This window comes from Dipodomys spectabilis, unplaced genomic scaffold (genome assembly GCF_019054845.1).
Source record: "Dipodomys spectabilis isolate Male_0828 unplaced genomic scaffold, ASM1905484v1 ptg000428l, whole genome shotgun sequence".
Classification (NCBI taxonomy): Eukaryota; Metazoa; Chordata; class Mammalia; order Rodentia; family Heteromyidae; genus Dipodomys; species Dipodomys spectabilis.
Window position 1 is genome coordinate 1,160,887 of NW_024871105.1, and position 9,524 is coordinate 1,170,410.

Consider the following 9,524-nt stretch of genomic DNA (forward strand, 5'->3'; position numbering starts at 1 on the left):
TTGTAAAAGTACTGTACATAGTGGTTAGAGTTAATAAAAAAGGGAATGAGTATATTTCCTATCAAGCATTGTTACCTCCTCCTTTGTTTTCCCCCACCATCCCTTCCCTCTCACCTCCACAAGTACACTCCCCTCCTCCCACCCCGCCTAAATTGTAAAGTTCGTTTTTCACCATACTGTCTTGTGCGTCACATTATTGCAATGGGTCATACTGTATCCTTATTTAAGCATTTTGTTTTTTTCCTTTCCATCCCCAAATTAGAAAAGTGTATATAGAAGATGGAGGTGCACCAACATCAGATACAGTGAAAACAGGGGTTTAACTGTGGGGGGCGCACATATAAAAAAAATCACATCATATGTTATAAATATATTAGAAACAACAGAAAGAAATAAAAAACCACTTGTGTCCCTATCATGGGGTTCATTTACCTTAACATCATCTTATCTAGTCATATGCACTTGCTTTTGACCTTTTCTTTTTTTTTTTAATTGTGAGAATACCATACAGAGGAGTTACAATTACGTGGAAAAGGTAATGTGTACATTTCTTATCAAGCATTGTTGCCTCCTCCTTTTTTTCGCCTTACCATGCCTTCTTTGCTTATCCCAGACATACATTCGTTATTGCAAATAAGGGATACCATAGGACCTATGTTTCTTTTTTTATTGTGAAAATACCATACCGAGGGGTTACAATTACATGGGCGAGTTATTGAGTGCATTTCTTTTTTTTTTTTTATTGTGAGAATACTGACAGAGGAGTTACAATTACATGGGCAAGATAACGAGTACATTTCTTATCAAGCATTGTTGCCTCCTCTTTGCTTCCCCTTCCCACCCCTTCCCATACTCCCCCACTTCCCCCACCCGGTCCTCCTCCCCCCAAAGTTGTAAAGTTCATTTTTTGACATAAGGACTTGTACATCTCATTGTTGCAATGGGTCCACCTGTATCCCTGGTTAAACGAATTGTTTTTTTTTTCCTTCCCCTCCACAAATTATACCAACATCAAATGCAGTGAAAGCATGAGTTATACCTTGTGGGAGGGACATAAAAAGCAACATAGAAATTGTCTTATAAATATGTTAGAGAAAAATTGCCTGAAAGAAAAAAAACACAAAATACATTTGAATACTTGTCTTGGGGTTCATTCCCCTAACATCAACTTATCTGACCTTTCCTGCTTGACTCAGACATATGCTAGTTATTGCAAATAAGGGAAACCATGGGACTTATGTGTCTTTGGGCCTGGCTTACTTCACTTAATATAATTTTTTCCAAGTCTTTCCATTTCCTAACAAATGGGACAATGTCATTCTTTCTGATGGAAGCATAGAATTCCACTTTTTATCAAGCATTGTTGCCTTCTCCTTTCTTTCCCCTTCCGATCCCTGCCCATCTCCCACTCCCCACCCCCACCAAACCTCCCCCACCCCAGCCCCCTCACCATCTACATCCCTCCACCCTCCGGCCAAAATCATTTTTTGACATAACGACTTGTTCATCTCATTTTAATGGGTCCACCTGCATCCCTATTTAAACAATTTGTGTTTCTCTTCCCCTCCACAAATTATACCAACATCAAATACATTGAAAAGAGGGGCTTTAGCTTGCAGGAAAAACATACAAAGCAACAAAGAAATCATCTTATAAGTATGTTAGAAACAATCACAAGAAAGAAAAACCATTTGAATCCTTACCTTGGGGTTCATGTTGCCTAACATCAAGTTATATGATGTTTTCTGCTTGTCTCAGACACATAGTAGTTATTGCAAATAAGGAAACCATGGGATATATGTTTCTTTTTGGGCCTGGCTTACTTCACTTCTTTGGGCCTGGCTTAATTCACTTAATATAATTTTTGCCAAGTCTTTCCATTTCCTAGCAAACTGGGTGATGCCATTCTTTCTGATGGAGGCATAGAATTGCAGTACACACACACACACACACACACACACACAAACACACACACACACACAAATACATACACTTTCTTGATCCATTCATTTACTGTGGGGCATCGAGTTTGGTTATGTATCTTATCTATGGTAAATAATGCTGCAATGAACATAGTTTTGCTGGTAGTTTTAGTATGGTCTTGTTTGTGATCATTTGGATGAATGCCCAAATGGGATTGCTGGGTCTTAGAGGCACTCTATGTAGTTTTTTGAGGAACCTCCATACTACTTTCCAAAGTCTTCGAACAAGTTTAAACTCCCAACAAAAATGCATTAAGATTCCCTTCTGTCCAAAGCCCATCCAGCATCTGTTCTTTTAAAAATCGGGAATGCTTCACGAACCTGCGTGTCATCCTCAGTCAGGGGCTATTGTTCTCTTTATTGTTCCAATGTTAGTGTATGTACTACTGAATTGAGCACAGAACATTTTTATATATAAAGTGTAATTGATTTTCTTAAAGTAGACAATTCCACAAAAATTAAATTCAAAAGAATTGTGGTGAAATTTTAGAACCATGTATTTTTTACATAACACATTTAAGAATAAAGTCAAGATTGACATGTCAAAAACAAAATAATTCCAGACATTTGTTGTTCAACGCATGTGTTGGAGGAGGAATTCAATTATTCTGTACAAGGAACCTGTGATAATGAACACTATAGAAAGTGTTAAGGTTTGTTAAAAGTTTTAATGTTTTTAATATGTTTAATTTTGGGAATTTGCTCATATATGCCAAAATTTACACTATTTAGTAGGATGTAAAACTTTTCCACAAAGCATATAAGATTCATGGTAGCAGTCATACACTACTAAGTATGTACATTTCAGAGTTTATAGAAACTGTACTAATGAGCAGTTGCAAAGTGTTTGTGTAAAGAAGCAGAGTGAAGATTTAAGACATTACCTTCACAGTTTCTGTTAAAATTTAAGGGCTTCCTTACTTTATATGTTAGCGAGGAACAAATGATGGTATAAGCCATATACAAATGATGAGATGAACCATAAATAATAATCTTAGTGAGTAACTTTAAAGGCTATTGATAGCCTATAAAATTCTGGTTTAACATCATAGACTTAGGCAGTTTTAAATGTACAGCAATATGAGAAAATAATAAATCGAATATGTAGTACATTTCAAATATTGGAAACAGTGGTAATTGTTTTGTTTTTTATTTTATTAATCATTAATATTTATGTATTGGTTTTCCTTATTTGTAGCATTGTTTTCCTTGTTGTAATATAATACAACTTTTTGTAAGTCATCATTAGGAAGTACTTTGAGAATGTTTTTGGGATGGCCACTCTGTTTTTTATAGGTAAATGTGAATTTACAAAAAGCAAAATTAGTAAAAACAAAACATTGATTAAACATTTTATCAATTAGAATCTGAATCAGGAGTGTTGATAAATGTCCACACCTAAATTTTTAGCCCTAGACTGAAGCACTAGTGTAACAACGTTGAGCACACAAAAGTGAGAGATTGTGTTTTGTTTTGTTTTGTTTTTGTTGGTTGTGGGGCTTGAACTCTGGGTCCTGGGTGCTGTCTTTCAGCTCTTCAGCTCAAGGCTAGTGCTACTACTTGAGTTACAGCAACTCTTCCATCTTTTTCTGCTTATGTGATGCTGAGGAATCAAACCCAGGACCTCATGTATGCAAGGCAAGCACTCTACACTGAACCACCCTCCCAGCACCTGAAAGACTGTGTTTTAAAAAATCATCTAAACAACATTTACTTTCTGCTTTGGGTTATATAATGAAATAAAGAATATCTTTTTATGTTTTTGAATGGTCATACTTCTAAACTTACATTAAATTCAGCCACTTTATCCTTTACAAAGTCATGTAATATCTCTGAGAGTTTGCTTCTGTAAAGATTGTTTTTTTATTGATAATTTATTCTGAATAATTTTTTATTTTTTTATCAAAATCACTTTATATTTTATGGTTTATCCTGTTTTTTTTTTTAAGTGTGAAAATACCAGTCAGAGGGGTTACAATTACATGGGCAAGGTAATGAGTACATTTCTTATCAAGCATTGTTGCATACTCCTTTGTTTCCCCTTACCATCCCTTCCAATCTCACCCCCCTTACATCCTGTTTCCCCATCCCACTTCCCCCCACCCAAAGTTGTAAAATTCGTTTTTTCGACATAATGTTTTGTATATCCCATTGTTGCAATGGGTCCACCTGTATCCCTATTTAAAAATGTTTTTCCCTTCCCCTCCACAAATTATACCAACATCAAATACAGTGAAAACAGGGGTTATACCATGCGGGAGGGACATACAAAGTAACAAAGAAATCATCTTATAAATATGTTAGAAATAATTACAGGAAAGAAAAATAAATTTGAATTCTTATCTTGCGGTTCATTTCACCTAACATCAACTTATCTAACAATTTCTGCGTGTCTCAGACATACGCTAGCAATTGCTAATAAGTGAAACCATGGGACCTATGATTCTTTGGACCTGGTTTTCTTCACTTAATATAATTTTTCAAAGTTTCCATTTCCTGGGGCAATATCATTCTTTCAGATAGAGATATAGAATTCCATTGTGTATATATACAACATTTTCTTCATCCATTCATCTACTGAGGGGCATCTGGGTTGGTTCCATATCTTAGCTATGGTAATGCTGCAATAAATATATTTGTGCTGGTAGTTTTAGTATGGTCTTGTTTGTGATCATTTGGGTAAATGCCCAAAAGTGGGATTGCTGGGTCATAGGGAAGCTCTATGTGGAGTCTTTGGAGGAATCTCCATACTACATTCCAAAGTGGTTGAACAAGATTACACACACACTAAACATGCCTTAAGGTTCCCTTTTGTCCACATCCCCTCCAGCATCTGTTGGTTTTAGAGTTCTTGATTATAGCCATTCTAACTTATGTGAGGTGATATCTCAATGTTGATTGATTTGCATTTCTTTTATGGCTAGGGAGGTTGAGCATGTGTTTATTGGTCACCCTCCTTTCCTCTTCAGAGAAGTTTCTCTTTATGTCTTTAGCCCACTTATTTATTGGACAGTATTTTCGTTGAGTATTTGTTGTTGGAGGATTTAATTTTTTGTTTTCCAGGTCTATTTTAGATATGAAACCCTTGTCGGTTGTATGGCTAGTGAAGATCATCTCAGATTCCGTGGGCTTTCTATTGATCCTGCTAGCTATGTCCTTTGCCATGCAGAAGCTCTGCAATTGCATGCAATCCCATTTGTCCAACCTTTCTTTCCTTCGTTGTGCTTCTGGGTTTCTTTTTAGAAAATTTCAGCCTTTGTCAAAGAGACCTAGGGTTTCTCCTATTCCATCATGTAATGTTTTCAGAATGTCTGCTTTGACTCTGAGGTCTTTGATCCATTTGGAGTTGATTCTGGTATAGGGTGATATATAAGGATCTAGCCTTAATTTTCTACAAGTGATTAACCAATTTTGCCAGTACCATTTACTGAGCAGTCTGTCTTTCTTTGATTTTATCTTTTTAGATCCTTTATTGAATATTAGATGATTATGGGTCTGTAGGTTAATTTCTGGGTTTTTAATTCTATTCTATTGTTCCATTGTTCTTGTACCAGTACAAAACAGTTTTAATTTATATGGCTTTGTAGTAGAGTTTGAAGTTTGGTATTGATATTCCTCCAACACTGTTCTTTCTGATAAGTATCGCTTTTTGCAATTGGGGGTCTTTTGTTTTTCCATATGAATTTTTGGAATGCCTCTTCTATTTCCTTGAGGAATGCGTTTGGAATATTGATAAGTATGGCATTGAACTTGTAGATAGCCTTGGGAAATATTGCCATTTTCACAATGTTTATCCTTCCTATCGAGGAGCATGGGAGGTTTTGCCAATTTCTAAGTTCTGTTTTGATTTCCTTTTTCAGATTTTTAAAGTTTTCATCATAGAAGTCTTTCACTGCTTTGGTTAAGTTAATTCCTAGGTATTTTATTTTTGTGGGGCTATTACAAATGGAAAAGCTTTCTTGATTTGAGCCACGCTTTTCTCATTGTTGGCATACAGAAAAGCCATTAATTTTGGGGGTTAATTTTATACCCTGCTATTTTGCCAAAGTTTTAAATCAGCTTGAGTAATTTGGGAGTGGAGTCCGTGGGATTCTTTAAGTACAAGATCATGTCATTTGCAAAGAGGGAGAATTTTACTTCTTCTTTCTCTATTTGGATCCCTTTTATGGAATATTGTCTTATTTCTGTAGCTAGGCATTCTAATACTAAATTGAAGAGAAGTTGAAAGAGTGGACATCCTTGTCTCATTCCTGAGTTAAGAGGAAATGGCTTTAGTATTTCACTATTAATTATATAATGCTGGCTGTAGGTTTTCCATATGCAGCTTTTATTGTATTGAGGAATGTTCCATGGATCCTAATTTTTCCAGAACCTTCATCATAAAGGGGTGTTGGATCTGGTCCAATGCTTTTTCTGCATCTGTTGAGATAACCATGTGATTTTAATCCTTGCTCTTGTTGATGTGATAAATTATATTAATTGATTTGTGTATATTGAAACAGGTTTGCATCCCAGAAATGAATCCTGTATGATAGTGGTATATGATTTTTTGGAGTAATTGTTGAATTCGATTGGCCAAGATTTTGTTGAAAAGCTTTGCATCAATGTTCATCAAAGAAATGGGTCTATAGTTCTCTTTCTTTGATGATTCCCTGCCTGGTTTTGGGATGAAGGTTATGATGGCTTCATAACATGAGTTCGGTAGTGAACTTTCTCTTTCAATTTCATTGAAGAGTTGGAGCAGTATTGGTGTGAGCTGTTTTGAAGGTCTTGTACAATTCTGCTGTAAATCCATCAGTTCCTGGGATTTTTTTAGATGGGTGGTCTCTTATTGGTGTGTTTATTTCAACGCTTGATATGGGCCCCTTAAGATGCTTTAACTCATCTTGGTTTAGTATTTGCATGTTGATAATTGCTAGCAATGGGTCCATTTCTGCCAAGTTTTCAAACTTATTAGCATAAAGGTTTGAAAATATTCCCTTATAATGTTCAGAATCTTGGTTGTTTCTGTGGTGATATATCCATTCTCACATCTGAGTTTATTTATTTGGGTGTGTTCCTTCTTTTTCTGATAAGATTTGCTAAGGGTTTGCCAATTTTTTCAAAGAACCAACTTTTTGTTTTGTTGATTCTTTCTGTTTCTTTTTTAATTCTACTTCGTTTAACTCTGATTTAATGTTAATTATTTCTTTCCATCTATTGAATTGGGGTTTATCTTGCTGATCTTTGTCAAGGTGGTTCAGATGCCTCATTAAGTGGTTGGATTCAGATCTCTCTAATTTGTTGGTGTAGGAACTCAGAGCTATAAACTTGCCTCTGAGTACTGCCTTTGCAGTGTCCCAAAGGAACTGGGAACTGGTAATTTGTGTGTTCGTTTTTGTTGAATATCATGGACATTTGAATTTCCTTTCTAATCTCTTCTGTGACCCCCTGGTTATTCAACAGTGTGTCGTTCAGCCTCCATGTGTTACAAGACTTTTTGGTGTCTTTTGGTGTTGAGTTCTAATTTTATTCCCTTGTGGTCTGAAAGAATGCAAGGTGTAACTTCAGTGTTTCTGAATTTGGACAAGTTTGCTTTGTGACCTAAAATGTGATCTCTTTGGAAAATGTTCCATGTACTGCAGAGTAAATCGTGTATTCTCATGCTACTGGATGAAATATTCAGTAGATGTCTGTTAAATCTATTTGCTCTATGCAGTTGTATAAATCTGCGGTTTCTCTGTTGATTTTTTTGCTGATTTGATCTATATACTGAGGATAGTGGTGTGTTAACATCCTCAACAATTAATGTCTTTGGATCTATGTGAGATCTGAGGGAAAATAGTGTCTTGGATAAATTTTGGTGCTCCATTGTTTGCTGATTCCATATTTAGAATTGTAATATCCTCCTGAAGTAGAGAACCCTTAAGTCGTATGTAGCGACCTTCTTTATCTCTTTTCACTAATTTGAATTTGAAGCATATTTTATCTGATATTATTATAGCAACTCCTTCCTGTTTATTGCAGCCGTTTGCTTGGTAGATTTCATTCCAGCCTTTCATTATAAAAACGTGTTTGTTTTATAGGTAAAGTGTGCCTCCTGAAGGCAGGAGATAGAATTATCTTGCTTTTTAATACAACTAGACAGTCTATTTCGCTAAATTGGAGCTTTAAGTCCGTTAATGTGAGAGGTAGGACTGTGAGGTGCTCCTGCCATGCTATCCACCTCCTTGGGGGCTGTGGAAACTTGGTTCTTCCTATGGTTCTTGGATTCTCAGTTTGGGTGTGGTTTCTTAGCCATTATTGTGGTCTTGTTGGTTTTCTGTGTGTAGGCCATCTTTAAGTATTTTTTATAGGGCTGGTTTGGTGGAGATATATTTTTCAGTTTTTCTTTGCTATGGAAAGTTTTTATTTGACCTTCGGTTATGAAGGAGAGTTTAGCTGGGTACAGTATTCTTGGTTGAAAATTGTTTGTCTTTAGGGCATGGTATACAGCCTTTCAGGCTCTTCTTGCTTTAATTATCTATGCTGAAAAATATGAGGTGATTCTAATTGGTTTTCCTTTATAGATGATTGATCTTTTCTCCTTGACATTTTTAGGAACTTATTCTTGGTCTGAATTGGTCCTGTGTGGATTATAATGTGACAATGGGAAGTGCTGTTCTGGTCTGGTCTATTTGGGGTTCTACAAGCATCTTGTATCTGAATAGGCCTATCTTTTTGTTTGTTTGGAAAGTTCTCTGCTAAGATCCTGTTAAACAAATTTCCTAGACAATTAACTTCTGTCTCTACGTGCTCCTCTACACCATTTGTCCTCAGAGTAGGCCTTCTGATCGTGTATTCCAAATGTTGAATAGATCTATCATATTTCTTGGATTTGTCTTGGATAGTTGTATGTTCTTTCTCTATAATACCTAGGCTGTCTTCAATCCCCGAGATTCGATCTTCTGCATGCTGTAACCTACTGTTGTCTTTCTACTTGGTTTTTTTATTTCTTTTCCTTCTAATTGGTCGGCTTTGATGGCTTCAAATTCTTTGTTGGAGTTTTGCTTTAGATCTTCTATGAACTTCTTTACTTCCTTAATTTGGTGTTCTCAAATCACTTAGTTGATTGGTTATGGTTTACTTGGACTCTCATTCCTGCTGTTGGGCTCCATTCAGCATTCCCTGTGTGGTCTCCCTGAATTCTTTCAGCTGTCTGTGTATGGATACCATGAATGCCTTTATTGATCTTTGTCTATTCTCATACCGATGTCACAATTCCTGTCTTATGCTTTGATTAGCTTCCTCACGTTCATGCAATTCCTGTAGTTCTCTTTGACTTTTCTCAGCCTGCTCACGCAATTCCTGTCTCTCTTCATCTGTTCTCTGCCTGCTCAGGCAATTCCTTTCTTTCCCTTTGACTGTTCTCAGCCTGCTCTCACAATTCCTTTATTTCTCTTTGACTGTTCTCAACCTGTTCACGCAACTACTGTATCAGTCTTTGAGTCATTTCCTCACAGTCACGAGATTCCTGTATTAATGTTTGGTTTGCCTCCTCTCTCTCTCCCTATCAGGTTCAAA

The 9,524-nt window shown here is 36.2% G+C and overlaps 1 non-coding gene across 1 annotated transcript; it reads right to left on the minus strand.

The window, feature by feature from the left end:
* Positions 1-2,279: 2,279 nt before the first annotated feature.
* Positions 2,280-2,381, minus strand: LOC122097723. Its single transcript, XR_006145571.1, has one exon. It is a non-coding gene; the product is annotated as a U6 spliceosomal RNA (small nuclear RNA).
* Between the last annotated feature and the right edge of the window lie 7,143 nt (positions 2,382-9,524).